Source organism: Aulonocara sp. 'chitande type north' Nkhata Bay, linkage group LG22, assembly GCF_057382095.1.
Source record: "Aulonocara sp. 'chitande type north' Nkhata Bay isolate Kocher_YH1m ecotype deep benthic linkage group LG22, A_spYH_male_GT1.1, whole genome shotgun sequence".
In the NCBI taxonomy this organism is placed as follows: domain Eukaryota; kingdom Metazoa; phylum Chordata; class Actinopteri; order Cichliformes; family Cichlidae; genus Aulonocara; species Aulonocara sp. 'chitande type north' Nkhata Bay.
Window position 1 is genome coordinate 26,512,738 of NC_141364.1, and position 22,260 is coordinate 26,534,997.

The 22,260-nt window shown below is 46.3% G+C and overlaps 2 long non-coding RNA genes across 2 annotated transcripts; both read right to left on the bottom strand.

The window, feature by feature from the left end:
- Positions 1-3,002: 3,002 nt before the first annotated feature.
- LOC147304314 (uncharacterized) lies at positions 3,003-4,936 on the bottom strand. The gene is made up of 3 exons (XR_015126905.1): positions 4,272-4,936; positions 4,060-4,177; positions 3,003-3,970 (listed from the first exon to the last, which is right to left on the bottom strand). It is a non-coding gene; the product is annotated as an uncharacterized LOC147304314 (long non-coding RNA).
- A 3,942-nt stretch (positions 4,937-8,878) lies between these two features.
- LOC147304315 (uncharacterized) lies at positions 8,879-9,447 on the bottom strand. Its single transcript, XR_015126785.1, has 3 exons — positions 9,289-9,447; positions 9,077-9,194; positions 8,879-8,987 (listed from the first exon to the last, which is right to left on the bottom strand). It is a non-coding gene; the product is annotated as an uncharacterized LOC147304315 (long non-coding RNA).
- Positions 9,448-22,260: the final 12,813 nt, after the last annotated feature.

Below are 22,260 nucleotides of genomic sequence, written 5' to 3' on the forward strand. Positions count from 1 at the left end.
TTGAACGGTTTTGAAGGAGTAGGATTACAAAAAACGTACGGAATAGATAAAATATAATAACTAGAAAGTGCATTTTCTGAAGAAACTGCAGTGTGAATGCTTGAATCTGAATGTATGCACTGAAATGAATTAATTACTGAATTTTGAGTTAAAAATATTGAATGAGATAAAAAAAAAAAAACGAATTTAACCTGAAAACAAAAGTGCTGAACTGCTAAAAGCTGAAGGTTACACAGAAGAAGAAGTTGGAAAAAAGCTGAAAATGTTTTAATTGTAAATTAGAAAACCCTAAGAAATGAGAAAAGAACATTTAGAGTCAGAAAACATCTGAAAGAATATTAAAAGGTCATATTCTTTGAATCACTGAATGACTCAAATGTGATCCCTCCACTTTGATCCACACAGTTTAAAAAGTTTAAATGCCTGAGCTTTGAAAGACACGGTGTTGGAAAGAGAACAATAATGGCGACAATTTGAGGGTAAAATGATGGCTGTAACACTGTGGACACAGCAGCAGTTGAAAGAGAAGTGTTTAAGATGAATCTTGGCAGAGTGGCAGGCAGAGCTCGTTAAGCAGGCAGGTGTGAGCCTGGTTGCTATAGTGACTGCACCCAATGGCTCCATACACACGTACACAGACATGCGCCTCACTTTTGCTGCTTAAAATGAACAGAAAAGTCAGGCCCAAACAAATCGCTCCCAAATGAAAAGTATAGGTCGTATTGACGAAATTCTTTCACCGTGAGCGGCAGCAATGTCTAGTCTACCTAATTCTCAGTTTTCATGCCTGTGGAGTTTATTATATGGACGTGGTGACAGTGTAAAAACACCATGCTCTTCTGATTTTCAAACCAACCTTCTGAGCCGTTTTAACATTAGAGTCTATGGAAGAGTTGGAGGGAGGAGGCTGTGCATTGGTGACATTTATGAAAGAACCATAACACCTAGTACAATAGTAAACACATTGGATGAAAGAGGACAGCGATGGCTACGTTTTGAGGGTAAAATCATACCTGTAGAGCAAACGCTGCGGACACAGCAGCAGTTTTAAAAAAGATTTTAAGATTAATTTTTTTGCTCCTCTCACTCTAGCAGTTGAGCTGCCTCACTCTAGCCCCAACATTCCGTCCCATACACACCCATTATAAACTCTGAAACGGGTGAAAAAACATCATGAAACTTAAACTGGAACTGAAGAAAAAGTATAATAGATATTGAAAAGATAAATACAAGTTGAATAGTTGAATGTCTTGTCTTCGTTTTAAAGTTTGAATGGTGGCTCTATGTCAATGTATGTGGAAGTAGTAAGAGTTTAAAAATGAGTAAGTTGAATGAGAATTTGAAGGGTCTCCCCATTGAAATACATGGGAAATTTTTGTTGAATAAAGTTGAATAAAATTAAAAATATAAATGTTAAAAATATGAAAAATAGAAGCAGTCATGTCCAAAAGAATAGGAATCTAACGGTGTTTGAATGGTTTTTCTAAGTTGAACGGTTTTGAAGGAGTTAGATGCCAAAAAACGTACGGAATATATAATAATAATAAAGATTCGAATAACAATACTGTGAATGCTTTTCAAGCATTCACACTAATAATAATAAAGATTCGAATAACAATACTGTGAATGCTTTTCAAGCATTCACACTAATAATAATAAAGATTAGAAGAACAATACTGTGAATGCTTTTCAAGCATTCACACTAATAATAAAGATTAGAAGAACAATACTGTGAATGCTTTTCAAGCATTCACACTAATAATAATAATAATAATAATAAAGATTAGAAGAACAATACTGTGAATGCTTTTCAAGCATTCACACTAATTAGGTGATGTGCATGTCTGTAATGAGAAGGGGTGTGGTCTAATGACATCAACACCCTATATCAGGTGTGCATAATTATTAGGCAACGTCCTTTCCTTTGGCAAAATGGGTCAAAAGAAGGACTTGACAGGCTCAGAAAAGTCAAAAATAGTGAGATATCTTGCAGAGGGATGCAGCAGTCTCAAAATTGCAAAGCTTCTGAAGCGTGATCATCGAACAATCAAGCGTTTCATTCAAAATAGTCAACAGGGTCGCAAGAAGCGTGTGGAAAAACCAAGGCGCAAAATAACTGCCCATGAACTGAGAAAAGTCAAGCGTGCAGCTGCCAAGATGCCACTTGCCACCAGTTTGGCCATATTTCAGAGCTGCAACATCACTGGAGTGCCCAAAAGCACAAGGTGTGCAATACTCAGAGACATGGCCAAGGTAAGAAAGGCTGAAAGACGACCACCACTGAACAAGACACACAAGCTGAAACGTCAAGACTGGGCCAAGAAATATCTCAAGACTGGTTTTTTTAAGGTTTTATGGACTGATGACATGAGAGTGAGTCTTGATGGGCCAGATGGATGGGCCCGTGGCTGGATTGGTAAAGGGCAGAGAGCTCCAGTCAGACTCAGACGCCAGCAAGGTGGAGGTGGAGTACTGGTTTGGGCTGGTATCATCAAAGATGAGCTTGTGGGGCCTTTTCGGGTTGAGGATGGAGTCAAGCTCAACTCCCAGTCCTACTGCCAGTTTCTGGAAGACACCTTCTTCAAGCAGTGGTACAGGAAGAAGTCTGCATCCTTCAAGAAAAACATGATTTTCATGCAGGACAATGCTCCATCACACGCGTCCAAGTACTCCACAGCGTGGCTGGCAAGAAAGGGTATAAAAGAAGAAAAACTAATGACATGGCCACCTTGTTCACCTGATCTGAACCCCATTGAGAACCTGTGGTCCATCATCAAATGTGAGATTTACAAGGAGGGAAAACAGTATACCTCTCTGAACAGTGTCTGGGAGGCTGTGGTTGCTGCTGCACGCAATGTTGATGGTGAACAGATCAAAACACTGACAGAATCCATGGATGGCAGGCTTTTGAGTGTCCTTGCAAAGAAAGGTGGCTATATTGGTCGCTGATTTGTTTTTGTTTTGTTTTTGAATGTCAGAAATGTATATTTGTGAATGTGGAGATGTTATATTGGTTTCACTGGTAAAAATAAATAATTGAAATGGGTATATATTTGTTTTTTGTTAAGTTGCCTAATAATTATGCACAGTAATAGTCACCTGCACACACAGATATCCCCCTAAAATAGCTAAAACTAAAAACAAACTAAAAACTACTTCCAAAAACATTCAGCTTTGATATTAATGAGTTTTTTGGGTTCATTGAGAACATGGTTGTTGTTCAATAATAAAATTATTCCTCAAAAATATAACTTGCCCAATAATTCTGCACTCCCTGTAAACTCATTGACTCTAATCCTCATTCAATGTTTTTAACGGTGGTAGAAGAAAAGGAAATCATTGATATTGTTGGGAAATCACAAACAAAAAATTCTACAGACTCTGATGACATTGATATGGAAATCGTTAAGAAAGTGATCGATGGCATCTCCAAACCCTTAACATACATTTGCAATTTGTCTCTACAAACTGGTGCATTCCCAACACAAATGAAAACAGCTAAAGTAATACCACTGTTTAAAAATGGAGATAGACACCAATTCACAAATTACAGGCCTGTTTCTCTACTTTCACAATTTTCAAAAATACTGGAAAAAGTTTTCAATAATAGACTTGACAAATTTATAGATAAACACAAAATAATAATGGACAGTCAGTATGGTTTCAGACCAAATAGATCAACATCTATGGCATTAATTGAACTAATTGAAAATATCACCAACAATATAGATCAAAGACAATGCATAGTTTGTTAGGTTAGCTGGATTACACAGATGGATTACGTGGCAGAAACACACACGGACGCAGAATAGTTGGTGATGCAAGTTTTATATATACACAAGTAAGGGGGAATATTTACAAGGGAAAGGGGCTATATACAGTAATAAATAAAAATGTGCCAGCAGGAAAACACCGAGGCGATGAGATGGAGCCGAAGCATACAGGTAGGTAGCAGACGCACCGGAGTTACCTGACAACAGGGAACAAAACAGGGTTTATGGCATACCGTTGATAGCCGAACGTTAAACACAAGTGGACGGAGAGAGTTGGAGAGCTTACTTGACCACCCAAACCACAGCCGCTGCGGTGATCGCCGCCTGATGGTACGTAGCACTCCGTCGCGGATCCAGAATAGCCAACACAAAATCCTAGGTAGGCGGGCAGGCGATGGAACAGGCTAAGACAAAGAAAAGTAGGCGAAACGTGGATCCTTTAAAACATACAGCTCCACAGCGTAAAATCAACAGATGCAGCCTGTGCTAACTCGTTACCACTTGTGACAGCGATAATACTCCGACACCAGACGTCCGTGACTCTGCTCCCTAAAAGCGCTCACTGATGACGTCCGATGCGTCGCAGGTGTGTTGGAATGCCATCAAGCCCCGCCTCGCCTACCTATAACCAAAAGGAAAACAAAACCCAAACAACAACAGTACACCTACCCACCACCTCCTAACAGTATCCCCCCCTCAAGGAACGCCACCCGGCGGTCCTCCAGGCTTGTCAGGATGCCTCCTGTAAAAATCCACAATAAGCGCTGGGTCCACAATGAAGGCCCTCGAGACCCAAGAGCGCTCCTCCGGGCCATACCCCTCCCAGTCCACCAGAAACTGGAAACCTCGGCCACGACGGCGCACATCCAGCAGCCGCCGGACTGAATAGACAGGACCCCCGTCCACCACCCGGGCGGGCGGAGGAGGTTCCACGGGTGGGCACAGCGGGCTGTGAGAGACTGGCTGCAGTTGAGAAACATGGAACGTAGGATGAATCCTCATAGAAGCCGGTAGTTGCAGCCTCACAGAAACAGGATTGATGATGCGTTGGATGGTGAAAGGACCCAGGAAGCGAGGGGCAAGCTTCCTGGCCACGCACTTCAAAGGAACATTCGCAGAGGACAGCCAAACCTGTTGGCCCACGGTGTATGGAGGCGCAGGCGTTCTCCTCCGATCAGCAGCCCGGCGAGTGTGAGACACGGTCCGGAGCAGCGCCGCCTTGGTCCGGCGCCAAATCCTCCGACTGCGACGTAGATGATCCCGCACGGCCGGAACCGCAATCTCCGCCTCCTGAGAAGGAAACAACAGCGGCTGATATCCCAGACAGACCTCAAACGGAGAAAACCCCGTAGCTGCCGAGGTGAGAGAGTTATAAGCATACTCAATCCAAGCAAGATGACCACTCCAGGAAGTGGGGTCAGAGGAGGCCACACAGCGCAAGGCGGACTCCAGCTGCTGATTGGCCCTTTCAGTCTGTCCATTAGACTGTGGGTGATAGCCCGAGGAAAGGCTCACCCCCACTCCCAACGCGGTACAAAAAGCCTTCCACACCCGAGAAACAAACTGAGGCCCCCGGTCCGACACAATGTCCAAAGGAAGTCCATGTAACCGAAAAACATGATCCACGAGCACGCGAGCAGTCTCCAGGGCAGAAGGAAGTTTAGACAGAGGGACAAAATGCGCCGCCTTGGAGAACCTGTCCACAATGGTGAGGATCACCGAGTGACCAGCAGAACGTGGCAACCCGGTAACAAAGTCAACTGCAATATGCGACCAAGGTCGACCAGGGACAGGCAGGGGATGCAGCAACCCGGGGGGGGGCCAGGTGACGGCTCTTATTGCGCGCACAAGTGTCACAGGCCAGCACATACTCGCGGGCATCCCTCGCCAAAGCGGGCCACCAAAAGGAGCGCCGTAGCAGGGAAACCGTACGACGCACGCCAGGATGACAAGCAAAACGAGACGCGTGCGCCCAGTGCAAGACACGCGCGCGCACGGCCGCCGGAACAAACAGTTTACCCTGCGGGCCCGAACCCGGGTCCGGATCCTGCCGCTGTGCCTGGCGCACCAAGCTCTCGATCTCCCATGTCACGGCCCCCACCACGCAAGACGAGGGGATGATCGGAACCACCCCCGTAGACTCAGACGCGGGGGAAAACTGACGGGACAAAGCGTCCGGCTTAACATTGCGAGAACCCGGGCGAAACGAGATCGTAAAATGGAACCGGCTAAAAAACAGCTGCCACCTGGCCTGCCTGGAGTTAAGCCGCTTCGCACTCCGAATATAAGAGAGGTTCCTATGGTCCGTCCAAACCACAAACGGCTGTTCCGCCCCCTCCAACCAGTGACGCCACTCCTCCAAAGCCAGCTTAACCGCCAGCAGCTCACGATTACCCACGTCATAGTTCCGCTCAGCCGGAGAAAACCGCCACGAAAAAAAATGCGCACGGATGGAGACGGCCATCATCGGGCGAGCGCTGCGACAACACCGCCCCCGCACCCACATCAGAAGCATCCACCTCCACCACAAACTGTCTGGCACCATCCGGGTGGGCGAGAACGGGCGCGGAACAAAACAACTTCAACCGAGCAAACGCCTGCTCGGCCTCAGGAGACCAACAGAAAACTCGAGCCGAGGACGTAAGCCGGGTGAGCGGAAGGGTGATCTGACTGAAGTTCTTAATAAATCGGCGATAAAAATTAGCAAACCCCAAAAACCTCTGCAGGTGTTTGCGCGAGGAAGGAGTCGGCCAATCCGCAATCGCCCTGATTTTGCCAGGATCCGGCCCCACCCGCCCCTTAGCAAAGACATAGCCCAGGAACGACACAGAATGAGCATGAAACTCGCACTTCTCCGCTTTCACAAAAAGTTTGTTTTCCAGGAGGCGCTGCAAGACGCTGCGCACCTGCTGAACATGGTCCTCAAACGACCGCGAAAAAACAAGGATGTCATCCAAATAAACGAACACACACCGATTCAAAAAGTCCCGAAGCACATCATTAATCAACGCCTGAAACACTGCCGGTGCATTCGTCAGACCAAAAGGCATTACCAAGTATTCGTAATGTCCACGGTGAGTGTTAAAGGCCGTCTTCCACTCATCTCCCTGGCGCATGCGCACCAGATGGTACGCATTGCGAAGGTCCAGCTTCGTAAAAATGACCGCGTCCTGTAAAGGTTCAAAAGCAGAAGAGATCAGGGGAAGAGGATATTTGTTCTTCACAGTAATGTCATTAAGACCCCGAAAATCAATGCAGGGTCGGAGAGATCCATCTTTCTTATCCACAAAGAAAAAACCCGCCGCCAACGGCGAAGATGATGGACGAATCAGGCCCGCCTCCAGTGACTCCGTAATATACCTCTCCATGGCTGCCTTCTCTGGACCAGAGAGGTTATACAGCCGGCTGGTGGGCAAAGGAGCTCCAGGTAACAGTTCAATGCCACAATCATAAGGGCGATGGGGAGGAAGCGAGAGCGCACAGCGTTTACTGAAAACCGCCGACAGATCACGATATTGTTCGGGTACAGACGAAAGATCCACCTCCTCGGGCGCCAGCTTAGACGAGCAGACAGGCGAAGGCGGAAGAGCAGACTGTAAACAGTGAGACAAGCAGTGGCTACACCAACTCTCAATGCGACGGGAGGACCAATTGATATGAGGATTATGACGCTCGAACCACGGATAACCTAAAACGATGGGAGACTCCGGGGAGGAAAAAACAAAAAAACGAAGAACCTCACGATGATTACCAGAAAGAATCAACGAAACCTGTTCAGTCTCATGAGTGACGGAGGGCAGTAACTGACCGGTGAGAGCCACAACAGAGACGGGAACCCGCAAGGGTATAGTCTTAATCCCGAGGCGCCTCGTGAGACCGCCATCAATAAAATTCTGCTCAGCGCCAGAATCCAAAAGCGCGTTAGTAGAGAAAGCGCCAGACGCGGCATTCACGACAGCAGGAAGTTGCATGCGGGGAATTTGGGAAAGAGAGGAAGTGCCACCCACCAGTACCCCCACAGTTACTGGTGGGCACCGCCTTTTGACCGCAACGGGCAGGTGGACACAAAATGGCCCGACTGGCCACAATACAAACACAACCGTCCCTCAAACCGCCTCCGACGCTCCTCCAGCGTCAGCCGTGTACGACCCAACTGCATAGGCTCCTCAGCGGCGGACGCTGGAGGAGACCGTGCGTGGGCCGGACCGGGAGGAGGAGGACGGAATATTGTGCGCACCGCGGCGCGCTCAGCACTTCCAGCACAGACCCGGCCACCCCTCTCCCTCTCACGCTCGCGAAGGCGATTATCGATACGAATAGCCAGATTAACTAGAGCCTCGAAACTCTCCGGTTCGTCACGAGTGGCGAGCTCATCCTTCATGCGATCGTCCAATCCAATGACGAAAGCCCCGCGCAACGCGTCCTCACCCCACCCCGTCTCCGCGGCTTTAACCCGGAAATCAATAGAAAACTCCGCCACCGACCGGCCCCCTTGGCGGAGCCCGTGCAGTTGCCGCGCGGCCTCATCCGAGCGCAGGGGGTGGTGAAAAACCGCCTTAAAATCCTGAACAAACTGCTCATACGTGACAGTCTCCACGGGATGCAAAGCGAGATAAGCCTCGGCCCAGTCCAAAGCACGATCACGAAGGGCACCGATAACATGAGAAATCTTAACAGCATCATTGGAAAACGCTTGGGGATAACGCTGAAAAAGCAAAGAAACCTGAATCAAAAAAACCCCGCAACGGCCCAACTCTCCCGTAAAAGGCACCAGAGCCGGGGGAGCAGGAACAACGGGAGCAGTAGGAGGAACTAGCCGAGCCAAAGTCTCTTGAATGGCCGACAGGGTCTCATTAACTCGGCCTGCCCATTGCTCGGACGCCGCCAACTGCCGAGACAAACTAGACAAAGACTCCTCGTGTTTCTGGAGTAAATCGCCGGACGCGGGACCTGTGTGTTCTGCCGAATCCATCAAAAATGGTCGGAGTATTCTGTTAGGTTAGCTGGATTACACAGATGGATTACGTGGCAGAAACACACACGGACGCAGAATAGTTGGTGATGCAAGTTTTATATATACACAAGTAAGGGGGAAATATTTACAAGGGAAAGGGGCTATATACAGTAATAAATAAAAATGTGCCAGCAGGAAAACACCGAGGCGATGAGATGGAGCCGAAGCATACAGGTAGGTAGCAGACGCACCGGAGTTACCTGACAACAGGGAACAAAACAGGGTTTATGGCATACCGTTGATAGCCGAACGTTAAACACAAGTGGACGGAGAGAGTTGGAGAGCTTACTTGACCACCCAAACCACAGCCGCTGCGGTGATCGCCGCCTGATGGTACGTAGCACTCCGTCGCGGATCCAGAATAGCCAACACAAAATCCTAGGTAGGCGGGCAGGCGATGGAACAGGCTAAGACAAAGAAAAGTAGGCGAAACGTGGATCCTTTAAAACATACAGCTCCACAGCGTAAAATCAACAGATGCAGCCTGTGCTAACTCGTTACCACTTGTGACAGCGATAATACTCCGACACCAGACGTCCGTGACTCTGCTCCCTAAAAGCGCTCACTGATGACGTCCGATGCGTCGCAGGTGTGTTGGAATGCCATCAAGCCCCGCCTCGCCTACCTATAACCAAAAGGAAAACAAAACCCAAACAACAACAGTACACCTACCCACCACCTCCTAACATAGTTAGTGTTTTCATTGACCTAAAAAAAGCTTTTGACACAATTAATCATGACATATTACTTGATAAACTGGAGTATTATGGCATTAGAGGAGTGGTGTTAGAATGGGTAAAGAGTTATTTGAGAGACAGGCAGCAATTTGTGAAGATTGGTGAATATCAATCAGAGTGCCTGGACATTGTTTACGGAGTTCCACAGGGGTCAGTATTGGGACCAAAGCTGTTTATCCTCTACATCAATGATATATGTAAAACATCTGATATATTACAGTTTATTTTATTTGCAGATGATACAAATATTTTTTGTGCTGGAGAGAATTCACAGCAGCTTTTGGAAATTGCCATACAAGAAATGATTAAACTGAAAACATGGTTTGACAGAAACAAGTTATCACTAAATTTGAAAAAAAAAAAAAAAACTACATTTATGTTATTTGGAAATTGTAAAAAAGATGCCGGAGCAAAATTGTTAATAAACAATGTTGAAATAGAGCAAGTTTCTGATACAAAATTTCTGGGTGTGATAATAGATAACAAAATCTGCTGGAAACCTCACCTAAAGCATATACAAGCTAAACTGTCAAGAAGCATCTCTGTACTGAGTAAAGTTAAACATTTTTTGCCTAGCAAATCACTTCGGGTACTTTACTGTTCACTTATATTGCCATATTTGGAATACTGTGTGGAAATCTGGGGAAATACATAAAAAACTTCACTTTAACCACTATGTAAAATTCAGAAAAAAGCAATCAGGATGATTACTAAAGCAGGATTTAGAGACCATACTAACATCATGTTCTTGAAATTAAAAATTCTGAAGTTTATGGATCTTATAAAATATAAAACTGCAAAAATTATGTACAAAGCCAGATACAATATGTTACCAGGAAATGTACAGAGGATGTTTTTTGACAGAGAAGGGGACTATGAATTGAGGGGAAAATTAAATCTGAAGACTCTTAAAGCACGGACAAAGGTTAAAACCTTTTGTGTTACTATTTATGGGGGAACAGTTTTACTGTGGACCTACAGCAATGTTCAAGCATTAGTCAGTTTATAAAGATGTTTCAAAAACTGCTTTTGGAAGAATATGAAACTGATAAAGTTGATCACCCATTGTATATATAACTATGCTAAATTGTATCTAAATTATATCTATCACTGTAGCTATGTTTATACATGTTCTCCTTGTTTATTGTGTGGGGTAAGTGATGATGGGAATTAGGTGAATAGTGGGATTCAATAGAATGTTGAGCATGGGGTAGAGATTAATAAGTATGTTATACTTCTTCCTACTCCATTTCAGACCTAATAATTGTCATTTCGTGTCATTTAGACTCTGTTTTATTTTATTTATTTTATTTTTTTTGTTTTATCTGAGCACATACGTGTGTGTATTTACATATATATTCGTATTTGTAAATGCAAGTATGTGTACTTGTGTATATATTGTTTTTTTTTCTATATATGTCTGAAATAAAGATACAATACAAATACAAGTTTCATTGTAATGTGTGTAGGGTTAGTATAGTTAATGCATTTTCTGTTTGTGTGTGTTTTTGTGTACCTCTCTCATTTTGTGGTCCAGACTCCTTCTCAATTTCCCACTTAAACCAGTCAGTTTCCTTTTTCCCAGGATTGCTAACCCAAATTTTGATTTCCCACACTAAATAACAGCATTCCTCTGTGTTGTCACCTGCTTCCTCCACTCCGTTCTCCTCTCCCACTTTGCAGTCCAATGGCAGTCAGTTCTCTTCAGCTTTGTCCTGTATTCTTGCCATTTTACTCCAAAAGTGGCAAATGTCACTTAGACAGCCTCCTCAAAAGTCATGTTCACACACAGTGAAGTTGCAGCTTGCTGGAAACGCATCTCCATCCATCCAGGTGATGGGTTTTCTCTCTCTCTGATGCCGTTTGCACACACTGCTGCTGCTGGTTCTCTCACTCAGGACACTGCTGTTGACTCTTGGCTTTGGCCTGCTGTCAATTGTTGATGTTCATGCCTGTGCTTCTGGAACTGCACTCCTTGTCTTCAGGCAGAGGTTAGCTTCCATGGAGCTTGCTTTTTCAGGATGAGGAACACAGAAGCGAAGCTGTAAAACAATTCAGTGTTTCCTGAGTGTTTCCTGATGACGTTTAACCTATAATTTTCGTCCAACTGCTGCATGTGGAAAATTGATCCAGATCTGCTCTTCACCTGCAAGTGAAACACTGAGACATTTTCATCATTCTCATCACTGCTTAAGCAATATACATCTCCTCTCTCTCTGGTTTTTGAACTCTCCTTTCTTAAAAACAGAAAGTGAGATTGTAGTTGTTTTAGGCTGAGAAACACCAAACACTCTTCATATTATCGTCACTTTTCTCCATCCATCCATCCATCTTCATCCGCTTTATCCGAGGCCGGGTCGCGGGGGCAGCAGCCTAAGCAAAGAGGCCCAGACCTCCCTCTCCCCAGCCACCTCCTCCAGCTTATCCGGGGGAATACCAAGGCGTTCCCCGGCCAGCCGAGAGATATAATCTCTCCAGCGTGTCCTGGGTCTGCCCCGGGGCCTCCTCCCGGTGGGACATGCCTGGAACACCTCACCCAGGAGGCGCCCAGGGGGCATCCTTGTCAGATGCCCAAACCACCTCAGCTGGCTCCTTTCGATGTGGAGCAGCAGCTGCTCTACTCTGAGCCCCTCCCGGATGGCCGAACTTCTCACCCTATCTCTAAGGGAGAGGCCAGCCACCCTTCAGAGGAAGCTCATTTCTGCCGCTTGTATCCGCGCTCTCGTTCTTTCGGTCACTACACTCAGCTCATGGCCATAGGTGAGGGTAGGGACGTAGATCGACCGGTAAATTGAGAGCTTCGCTTTTACACTCAGCTCCCTCTTCACCACGACGGACCGGTGCAGCGTCTGCATTACTGCAGCTGCAGCCCCAATCCGTCTGTCGATCTCCGGCTCCCTTCTCCCATCACTCGCGAACAAGACCCCAAGATACTTGAACTCCTCCACTTGGGGCAGGAACTCATCCCCGACCCGGAGTGGGCACTCCACCCTTTTCCGGCTGAGAACCATGGCCTCAGATTTGGAGGTGCTGATCCTCATTCCCGCTGTTTCACACTCGGCTGCGAACCATTCCAGTGCGGGCTGGAGGCCATCTCCCGATGAAGCCAACAGAACCACATCATCCGCAAAAATCAGAGATGAGATTCTGAGGCCACCAAAGCGAAAGCCCTCCGCCACTTGGCTGCGCCTAGAAATCCTGTCCATAAAAATTATGAACAGAACCGGAGACCAAGGGCAGCCCTGGCGAAGCCCATCACCCACTGGGAACGAGTCCGACTTATTGCCGGCAATGCGAACCAAGCTCTTGCAACGGTTGTATAGGGATCGAATGGCCCGTAGCAATGGGCCAGACACCCCATATTCCCGCAACACCTCCCACAGGACACCCCGAGGGACACGGTCGAATGCCTTCTCCAAGTCCACAAAACACATGTAGACTGGTTGGGCAAACTCCCATGCACCCTCAAGTATCCTCTGCCACCAAGGAGTTGTTTAACTGCCTCAGTGACCTCGCCCCCGGAAATTGGCGGGTCATTCCCCTCATTCCCCTCACGTTCCCAGCAAACCCTCACTACGCATTTAGATGCACCAGGTTTGTCCAGCGTCCTCCCCCGCCACCTGATCCAACTCACCACCAGGTGGTGATCAGTTGACAGCTCAGCCCCTCTCTTTACCCGAGTGTCCAGAACATATGGTCGCAGGTCTGGTGATACGATTACAAAATCGATCATTGACCTACGGCCTAGAGCGTCCTGGTGCCACGTGCACTTATGGACACTCTTATGTTCGAACAGGGTGTTCGTCATTTTTCTTTTTTTCTTTTTTAATCAACAACGCAACTATTTTCTTTCTTTTGTGTCCACCGGGGTAGTTAGTGACGTGCAGAATCACCTCTTCCCCAGTTGGAGACTGCTTCGCACACACTGGCCATGGGAGGAGGTGTTGGCCGTCCCATTGGGATCTGACACATACAGTGACGTCAGACACATTCACACTGACTTTTTCTACTTTGAGCCTTTTTTCAATGATCTACATACTACGTGCTGCCCGGTGAATACTTTGCAATGTATTCCATCCTGTTTCAAGGCAGACTTATCCAGTTTATTCCCCATTACAAGACAACAATCAATTCAGTTCAATTCAATTTTATTTATATAGCGCCAAATCACAACAAAAGTCGCCTCAAGGCTAGATACAGAGAAAAACCCAACAATTATATGACCCCCTATGAGCAAGCACTTTGGCGACAGTGGGAAGGGAAAACTCCCTTTTAACAGGAAGAAACCTCCGGCAGAACCAGGGTCAGGGAGGGGCGGCCATCTGCTGCGACCGGTTGGGGTGAGAGAAGGAAGACAGGATAAAAGACATGCTGTGGAAGAGAGACAGAGGTTAATAACAGATATGATTCAATGCAGAGAGGTCTATTAACACATAGTGAGTGAGAAAGGTGACTGGAAAGGAAAAACTCAATGCATCATGGGAATCCCCCGGCAGCCTACGTCTATTGCAACATAACTAAGGGAGGATTCAGGGTCACCTGGTCCAGCCCTAACTATATGCTTTAGCAAAAAGGAAAGTTTTAGCCTAATCTTAAAAGTAGAGATAGTGTCTGTCTCCCGAATCCAAACTGGAAGCTGGTTCCACAGAAGAGGGGCCTGAAAACTGAAGGCTCTCCCTCCCATTCTACTTTTAAATATTCTAGGAACAACAAGTAGGCCTGCAGAGCGAGAGCGAAGTGCTCTAATAGGGTGGTATGGTACTACAAGGTCATTAAGATAAGATGGGGCCTGATTATTTAAGACCTTGTATGTGAGGAGCAGGATTTTGAATTCAATTCTGGATTTAACAGGAAGCCAATGAAGGGAAGCCAAAACAGGAGAAATCTGCTCTCTCTTTCTAGTCCCTGTCAGGACTCTTGCTGCAGCATTTTGGATTAGCTGAAGGCTTTTCAGTGAGTTTTTTGGACATCCTGATAATAATGAATTACAGTAGTCCAGTCTGGAAGTAATAAATGCATGAACTAGTTTTTCAGCGTCACTCTGAGACAGGATATTTCTAATTTTAGAGAAGTTGTGCAAATGGAAGAAAACAGTCTTACATATTTGTTTAATATGTGCGTTGAAGGACATGTCCTGGTCAAAAATGACTCCAAGGTTCCTCACAGCATTACTGGAGGCCAAGGTAATGCCACCCAGAGTAAGAGTCTGGTTAGATACCATATTTCTAAGCTTTTCAGGGCCGAGTACAATAACCTCAGTTTTATCTGAATTAAGAAGCAGAAAGTTAGCGGCCCTCCAGGTCTTTGTCTTTAAGACATTCCTGCAGTTTAACTAATTGGTGTGTGTTATCTGGCTTCATGGACAGATAGAGCTGGGTGTCATCTGCATAGCAGTGGAAATGTATACTATGTCTTCTAATGATGCTGCCTAAGGGAAGCATGTATAATATAAACAGAATTGGTCCTAGCACTGAACCCTGTGGAACTCCATAATTAACCTCAGTGTGTGAAGAGGACTCTCCATTTACATGTACAAACTGGAGTCTATTAGATAGATATGATACAAACCACTGCAGTACAGTACCTGTAATACCTACAGCATGTTCTAATCACTCTAATAGGATATTATGGTCGACAGTATCGAATGCTGCACTAAGGTCTAGCAGGACAAGCACAGAGACGAGTCCACTGTCAGAGGCCATAAGAAGATCATTTGTAACCTTCACTAAAGCTGTTTCTGTGCTGTGATGAGCTCTGAAACCTGACTGAAACTCTTCAAATAAACCATTCCTCTGCAGATGATCTGTTAGCTGTTTGACAACTACTCTTTCAAGGATTTTTGATATGAAAGGAAGGTTGGAGATTGGCCTATAATTAGCTAAGACTGCTGGGTCTAGAGATGGCATTTTGAGTAAAGGTTTAACTACAGCCAGCTTGAAGGCCTGTGGTACATAGCCAATTATTAGAGATAGGTTGATCATATTTAAGATCGAAGAATTAATTAATGGCAGGACTTCTTTGAGCAGTTTTGTAGGAATGGGGTCTAAAAGACACGTTGATGGTTTGGAGGAAGTAATTATTGAAGTGAACTCAGAAAGATCGATTGGAGAAAAAGACTCTAAGTGAATATCAGTGGTACTAAGAGTAGCTGTAGATAATATTACATCTGTGGGATGATTATTGGTAATTTTTTTCTCTAATGATAAAAATTTTATTTGTGAAGAAGTTCATGAAGTCATTACTAGTTAACGTTAAAGGGATGGTTGGCTCAAAAGAGCTCTGACTTTTTGTCAGCCTGGCTACAGTGCTGAAGAGAAACCTGGGGTTGTTCTTATTTTCTTCAATCAGTGATGAATAGTAAGATGTTCTGGCTTTGCGGAGGGCTTTCTTATAAAGCAGCAAACTATTTCTCCAGGCTAAATGATAATCCTCTAAATTTGTGACACGCCATTTCCTCTCTAGATTACGAGTCATCTGCTTTAGGGTACGTGTTTGAGAATTATACCACGGAGTCAGGTACTTCTGATTAGAGACCTTAGTTTTCACTGGAGCTACAGTATCCAGAGTCGTACGTAGTGAGGAGATGAAATTATTAACAAGATCGACCTCTGTTGGGGTAGCGTTCAGATAGCTGCTCTGCTCTGTGTTGGTACAGGGCATTGAAGATGATAACCGTGGGTGGATTATATTCTTAAACTTAGTTACAGCGCTTTCAGAAAGACATCTACTTTGATAAAGTCTACTCTCCACCGCTGTGTAATCAATTATTGTAAATGTAATTGTTATCAGGAAATGATCAGACAGGAGAGGGTTTTCAGGAAACACTGTTAAATGTTCAGTTTCTATGCCATATGTTAAAACAAGATCTAGAGTGTGATTAAAGTGGTGGGTGGGTTCTTTTACATTTTGAGAGAAACCAATTGAGTCTAATAACAGATTAAATGCCATGTTGAGGCTGTCATTTTTAGCATCTACATGGATGTTAAAATCACCCACAATAATTACAGTAGTTTGAACCAAGACTTACAAATTTAAGTACAATAATGGCAGCATTTAACAATTTGACTCCTACAAGTGCATTGAACACACCTCTGTATTTCTTATCTCCAGTAGAAAAGCATTATCTAAAATCATTCGTCATTATCTCTTTAATCACTCTAGAGATATTTCACCCCTTACTTTGTGCTTTCCAAGACCATATATCTTCTCTGGAGCAGTGTTTCTGAAGCAAGCACCTGTAAAGTGCAGCCATCAGTTAGAGGCAGAGAGTCAGTGAGTGAGTGGGAGTGAACACAGCTAATGGATTAAATGAGCAGTTGTGGGACGATCTAAAGATTCTTTTTTTTTTTTTTTTTTTTGCCTGTCCCATGTGGTTCTTTAGCCGTCAGAATTGTTGTCTGAAGACCAACAAGGATACCCAATGGATTTACTTTGCCAAATAGATCATCACGGCCTTGACGTATTGGTCCATTTGATCTACCTTTGTTGTTATTATTTATTTTATTTTATTTTCAGTTGTTACAGACGGGACAGACATGACTGAGGGATAGGAAAGGGAGAAAGAAAGATGAAGGAAAAGAAAAACAGAAGGGAAGAGGGACAGTGAGAAAGGGCACTTAAAAAGAGAAAGAAGAGAAAAAAAATCTCCTGCATCACCTGTTGAGAGAAAAAGAAGAGAAAACAAGCAAAAAAACAGAGCAACATACTAAACACAACACCATCACGTTAATCTAGCTAAGTGTAAACAGCAGTAAATACTAAATATTGAATGTTGTTGTGTAGCAAGCAGGACCGACAGCGCACAATGTGCTTGGAAATAGCAGCCAAGAAAGGTGTAGTTTATGTCTATGGACAGTGAACACCCGTGTGCACACCTGTGTGGATCAGCGCGCTTGTATTCAAAAGGTTTCCCCATTTAATGGTCTGATAGAGGATGTAGAGAGGCATAGCCCCGTCCCCCAGGGCATGAAGCAGGCATGGAGGAGATCCAGGCTCCAGACATCCAGAGGCCCCAGAGCGCGAGAGCCCAAGGAGGACCACCGGGGGGGCATCGTGCCACCCTCCTGGGAAGAGCTGAGGAGAGCCCCAGATGAGGGGTCACCCAGTAGCCACGGAGCAGAAGCCAGAGGGGGCTGCAGTGGCGTGCCCGCCGGCTCTGCCAGCAGCCAGCTGTGCCCGAGGGCCCCCTTTGCCCCGGAAGAGGCCTGACTGGGCAACGGGCACCAGGCCCCACCAAGTAGTCACTGGGAGTGAGCTGGTACATACCTGAGCGCCCAGCCCCGGACACCAAGAACCACCAACGCACCGACCCCTGAGGGCATCAGTTACCGGCAGGGAGTGTGGTGAGGGGAGATAGGCCTTTGGAGGGCCTGGGAGTTCCCAGAGAGGTGGAGTGTAAGACCCGACCTGACATATAGACACAGACAAACAGGCACACACAGATACAAACATGCATTCCCACCCTCATGCACACATATACAAATACTCAGCACTGACCCAACCTAGGGATAGACATACATGGACACTGTACACACAATCACACTCCCCAAACAAACTCTATACCCCGGGTCCAGGTACCCTTGCCCCTGGAGGGGGAAACGGCACCTACACCCAGGAGATGTTACGCAGACCGCCCCAGGCTCCGCAGCAGCAGGGAGGCCCCGCATCCCAGATCCCAATGGGACGGCCAACACCTCCTCCCAGCCCCCCCCCGCCCTGATGGCCAGCAGAAAACAGGGGTGTGTGAAGACCCCAAACCTCCCTCCTCTCGCTCATGTGTAGTGTTGCTGCGTGTTGTTCTAAGGTGCATTTAAAACACGGGAGAGCATGGTGCTGCTGCCAGAGAGTAGCAGGTGTTAGCACGGCCCCTCCCGAGAACCCTCAATGTCTACATGGATTTAAAATTGAGAGGTGGGCACCGGTGCCAGAGGTAGGGTTGAATACACAGACTGTCCACTGGACGCCGTTAACGTGCCCACCCTCAAATGTATGTGTTATGAGAGTGTCAGTAATGTGGAATAAAATTGAAGCACAGGTGGCCGGAAGGGGACGGGGGGGGGAATGCCTTCCCTGCACCCAGGTGACACACCCGCACCCCAAGGCCCTACTTGTGTGGGTGGGTGTGTTAGAGCGGGAAGAGGGAGGCAGCCAGGGATGGGGAGGAAAAGAAGGGAGGAGCAAGATGCCCCTCCCTGGGGACAGCTCCCCCAATGACCCCAGTAGGCTCCCCTGTCCTTCGGCACCCACCAAGGCAAGGGAGCCCAGGCCCATCCAGATCAGGGCCTGCGGCAGCAGGACCGCCCAGGCCCACAGGACCCGGGGCAGCCCACCCGACCCCACCACAGAGGAAACTGTATCCACCCTAACATTCAATCATCTCCCAGACTGCACAAGACAGTAGACACCCAGGTTAAGTTTATTCTCCACCTCTCCTATGACTCTCCCCCACCTGCAGAGTGGACTCCTGCAAGGATGGAACAAACTCCTGTCAGTTGAAGAGCCCCCTAGTTAGGCCAATGCGCCAGAGGTGACACACCAACAAGGACCTAAGGCCCCAAGGCCCAGCCAGAGCCCTAACACGGAGGCGAAGCACCCCCGAACCCCAAGCCCCCACGCATGCCCCGGATCCACTCAGGAGCAGCCAAGCTACCAGGCCAGTAACCTACGTCCGCCAACACAGACCGTCCCCCAGCCCTGCTGCACGCAGCCACATGGAGAACACCCTCTAAGAGCAACCAGAGCCACTAACCAGGTTATGACCACAACCCCTGAGTTGGGCCCTCCAGGGATCTAAAGATTCTACATGTCTTTAAAATGTTAAAATGATTATCTATGGATACATTCTCCAGGACTGTTAACTAGGGATGGGTATTGATAAGATTTTCACGATTCTGATTCCATTTTCGATTCTGTTTAACGATTCGATTCTTTATCCATTCTCTTATCGATTCTTTTTTTTTTAAAAAGGAGAACACTAAGGTCGATTAGCTTAGAACTTTGTTTTATATCTTCTCTTTGAACAAGATAGAAATTTAGGAGTAGCATGGCCTTACAAACCCAACAGTGAGATCTTAAGAGATCCTTAAGAGATCCAGCCTATGGCTCTTCAATAGGGTGTCACAGGGTCCCCCGGGGAAAAAAATTGTAAATGTAAAATAATAAAATAAATATTCTTCTGTAGCAATAAAAAGTATAACATAAATTATTCTGTAGCAATTACACAAGAATATCCAGTAATGTCCCTGCCTACAATTAAACACATTCACTTACTGAAAATCGAGGGCATCTACTGTGGCAAATGGGTGCAAACCTTTTACCACAAACTTAGTCACTGCTCGGTGACATTCGTCTATCCAGGCCTGAAAGGAGACGCTACCGGTAGACTGCAGCGAGAACTGCCAGCATCTGAGCCAGCCAGACTCTGTCTGTCTCTCTCATCATGGTCACCTAAATGCACAGTAATGGCAGGTTTTGTAATAAGGCAGATCGCGCTAACATAATATTGTTGCGATTCTGTGTTGTCAGTGTTTTGTTTTAGGCGTGACTGTTATGTGTTTCCTGCTTTACTTTGAAAGTCTGTTGTATCTCAGTGTGTTCAGTTCACCTTTTTTTGTCTCGTCAGGTCTGATTTGCCCCAGCTGTGTTTCCCTCCTGTGGTCCATTCCCTGATTGCTCCCTCTATGTATTTAAGCCTTGTGTTTCAGTTTGTGATGGTCGCGATCTTCCCCTCCCGGTTGTAAATAGTTTGGTGTTTTGATGTAAATAGCTGTCGATACTTTCGTTTTGGGATATTTTTGTGGAAAACCGTAGTAGTTGTTTTGTTTTTTTCCCCGTGTTGCACGCCGGTTGCCTAGGCCGGGGTGTAACATAATGGGGGCTCGTCCGGGATCCGCTGGAGGGTCCGAGGGACCGCTCCAGCCTTCGTCTACCTTCGCTGGAGGGTCCGAGGGACCGCTCCAGCCTTCGTCGTCTTCGCTGGAGGGACCGCTCCAGCCTTCATCTGCCTTCGCTAGAGGGTCCGAGGGACCGCTCCAGCCTTCGTCGTCTTCGCTGGAGGGTCCGAGGGACCGCTCCAGCCTTCGTTTGTCTTCGCTGGAGGGTCCGAGGGACTGCTCCAGCCTTCCGTTTCCACTGGAGGACCCAAGGGGCCCGTCCAGCCATCAGCGTCGCCTGCAGAACAGCAGCCGGTGCCGTATGCGCTGGGCATGAATCAAACATTTTCTTTGGGGTTACATGTTTTAAATGTTTGATTTTTGGGTGGGGGGAACTGTTACGATTCGGTGTTGTCAGTGTTTTGTTTTAGGCGTGACTGTTATGTGTTTCCTGCTTTACTTTGAAAGTCGGTTGTATCTCAGTGTGTTCAGTTCACCTTTTTTTGTCTCGTCAGGTCTGATTTGCCCCAGCTGTGTTTCCCTCCTGTGGTCCATTCCCTGATTGCTCCCTCTATGTATTTAAGCCTTGTGTTTCAGTTTGTGATGGTCGCGATCTTCCCCCCTGGTTGTAAATAGTTTGGTGTTTTGATGTAATTAGCTGTCGATACTTTCGTTTTGGGATATTTTTGTGGAAAACCGTAGTAGTTGTTTTGTTTTTTTTCCCCTTATTTTTATTTTTTCCTGTGTTGCCTAGGCCGGGGTGTAACAATATGCACTGTTAGTTGATTATTTACCTGCCGCATTAATGGGAGAGCACGTGCGAACGTTACCGCTGCTGCTGGGTTGAGATTCACGAGTCCGGAGCGGAATTAAAAACACGACATTCATCACGTGTTTTGTGAGCAAATGTTTTTGCATATTCGTAGTGTTTCCTCCCTTAAATGAAATCTCTACTTTGCAAGTATTGCAAGTTGCCCTGTTGTCATCCGTTCTTGTAAAGTATAACCAAGCTTTTGAGCGTTTGAGCCGCCATGTTTCCTGCCAGGTAAATGACGCTCCGCAACGTGGTGACGTCATTCGGGGCAACTGGAATCGATAAGGGAATTGTTTGCAAAAATGGCAAACAATTCCAAGGAATTGAAACAGTGGGAACCGGTTCTCAACAAGAAGGTAAGTATATTTTATTCCTTCCTGGCAATGGCGTGTCCAGCGGGGTGGCCTGGGGGGGCACAGGCCACCCCCCAAACCAGACTGGCCACCCCAGGTGCCACCCCAAAGGCAAAACAATAAAATTCAATCAAATATCAAATGTCCGATTATGTTTTCACGGTGACGCTCAGATATCCGAGTGTAAGTGAATGCAGCATCGCTTCTGCGCTATGCGCATCACGTTAGCAAAGGTAGGAGAGCCAAGCGCGAAAGACGGCACTGCAGGAAACAATTTTTCGGTGAAAGAAAATGAGGACAGAATAAATGTCCCGGTAAGTAATATCAAGTTTGTTGAGTTTAGTAAACTTCGGTGAAATTAGAATACCAAGGAAAAAAATAACACTTAAAGAATTATTGCAGCTGTGGAATATTTCAGACAGTATGCTACTGAGGGCAGCTAACATAAGAGTTATGCGTTATAAGATATAATCTAAGTCGTAACATTGCTGTATGGAGCTGCAGATTTGGTTGCAGGTTAACATAGCTGGACTGGCCATCGGGCATACCGGGCATATCCCCAGTGACTTATTTTTTATTTTTTTTGTAATGGCATGAACAATGAGAGGTGGTGGATTGGCCAGATGCAGGTCGATGTGTAGAAATAACTCCGTTGTTTGGTGGTGGCTATGACGGGGCTTCCACAGAGGCAACAGGTG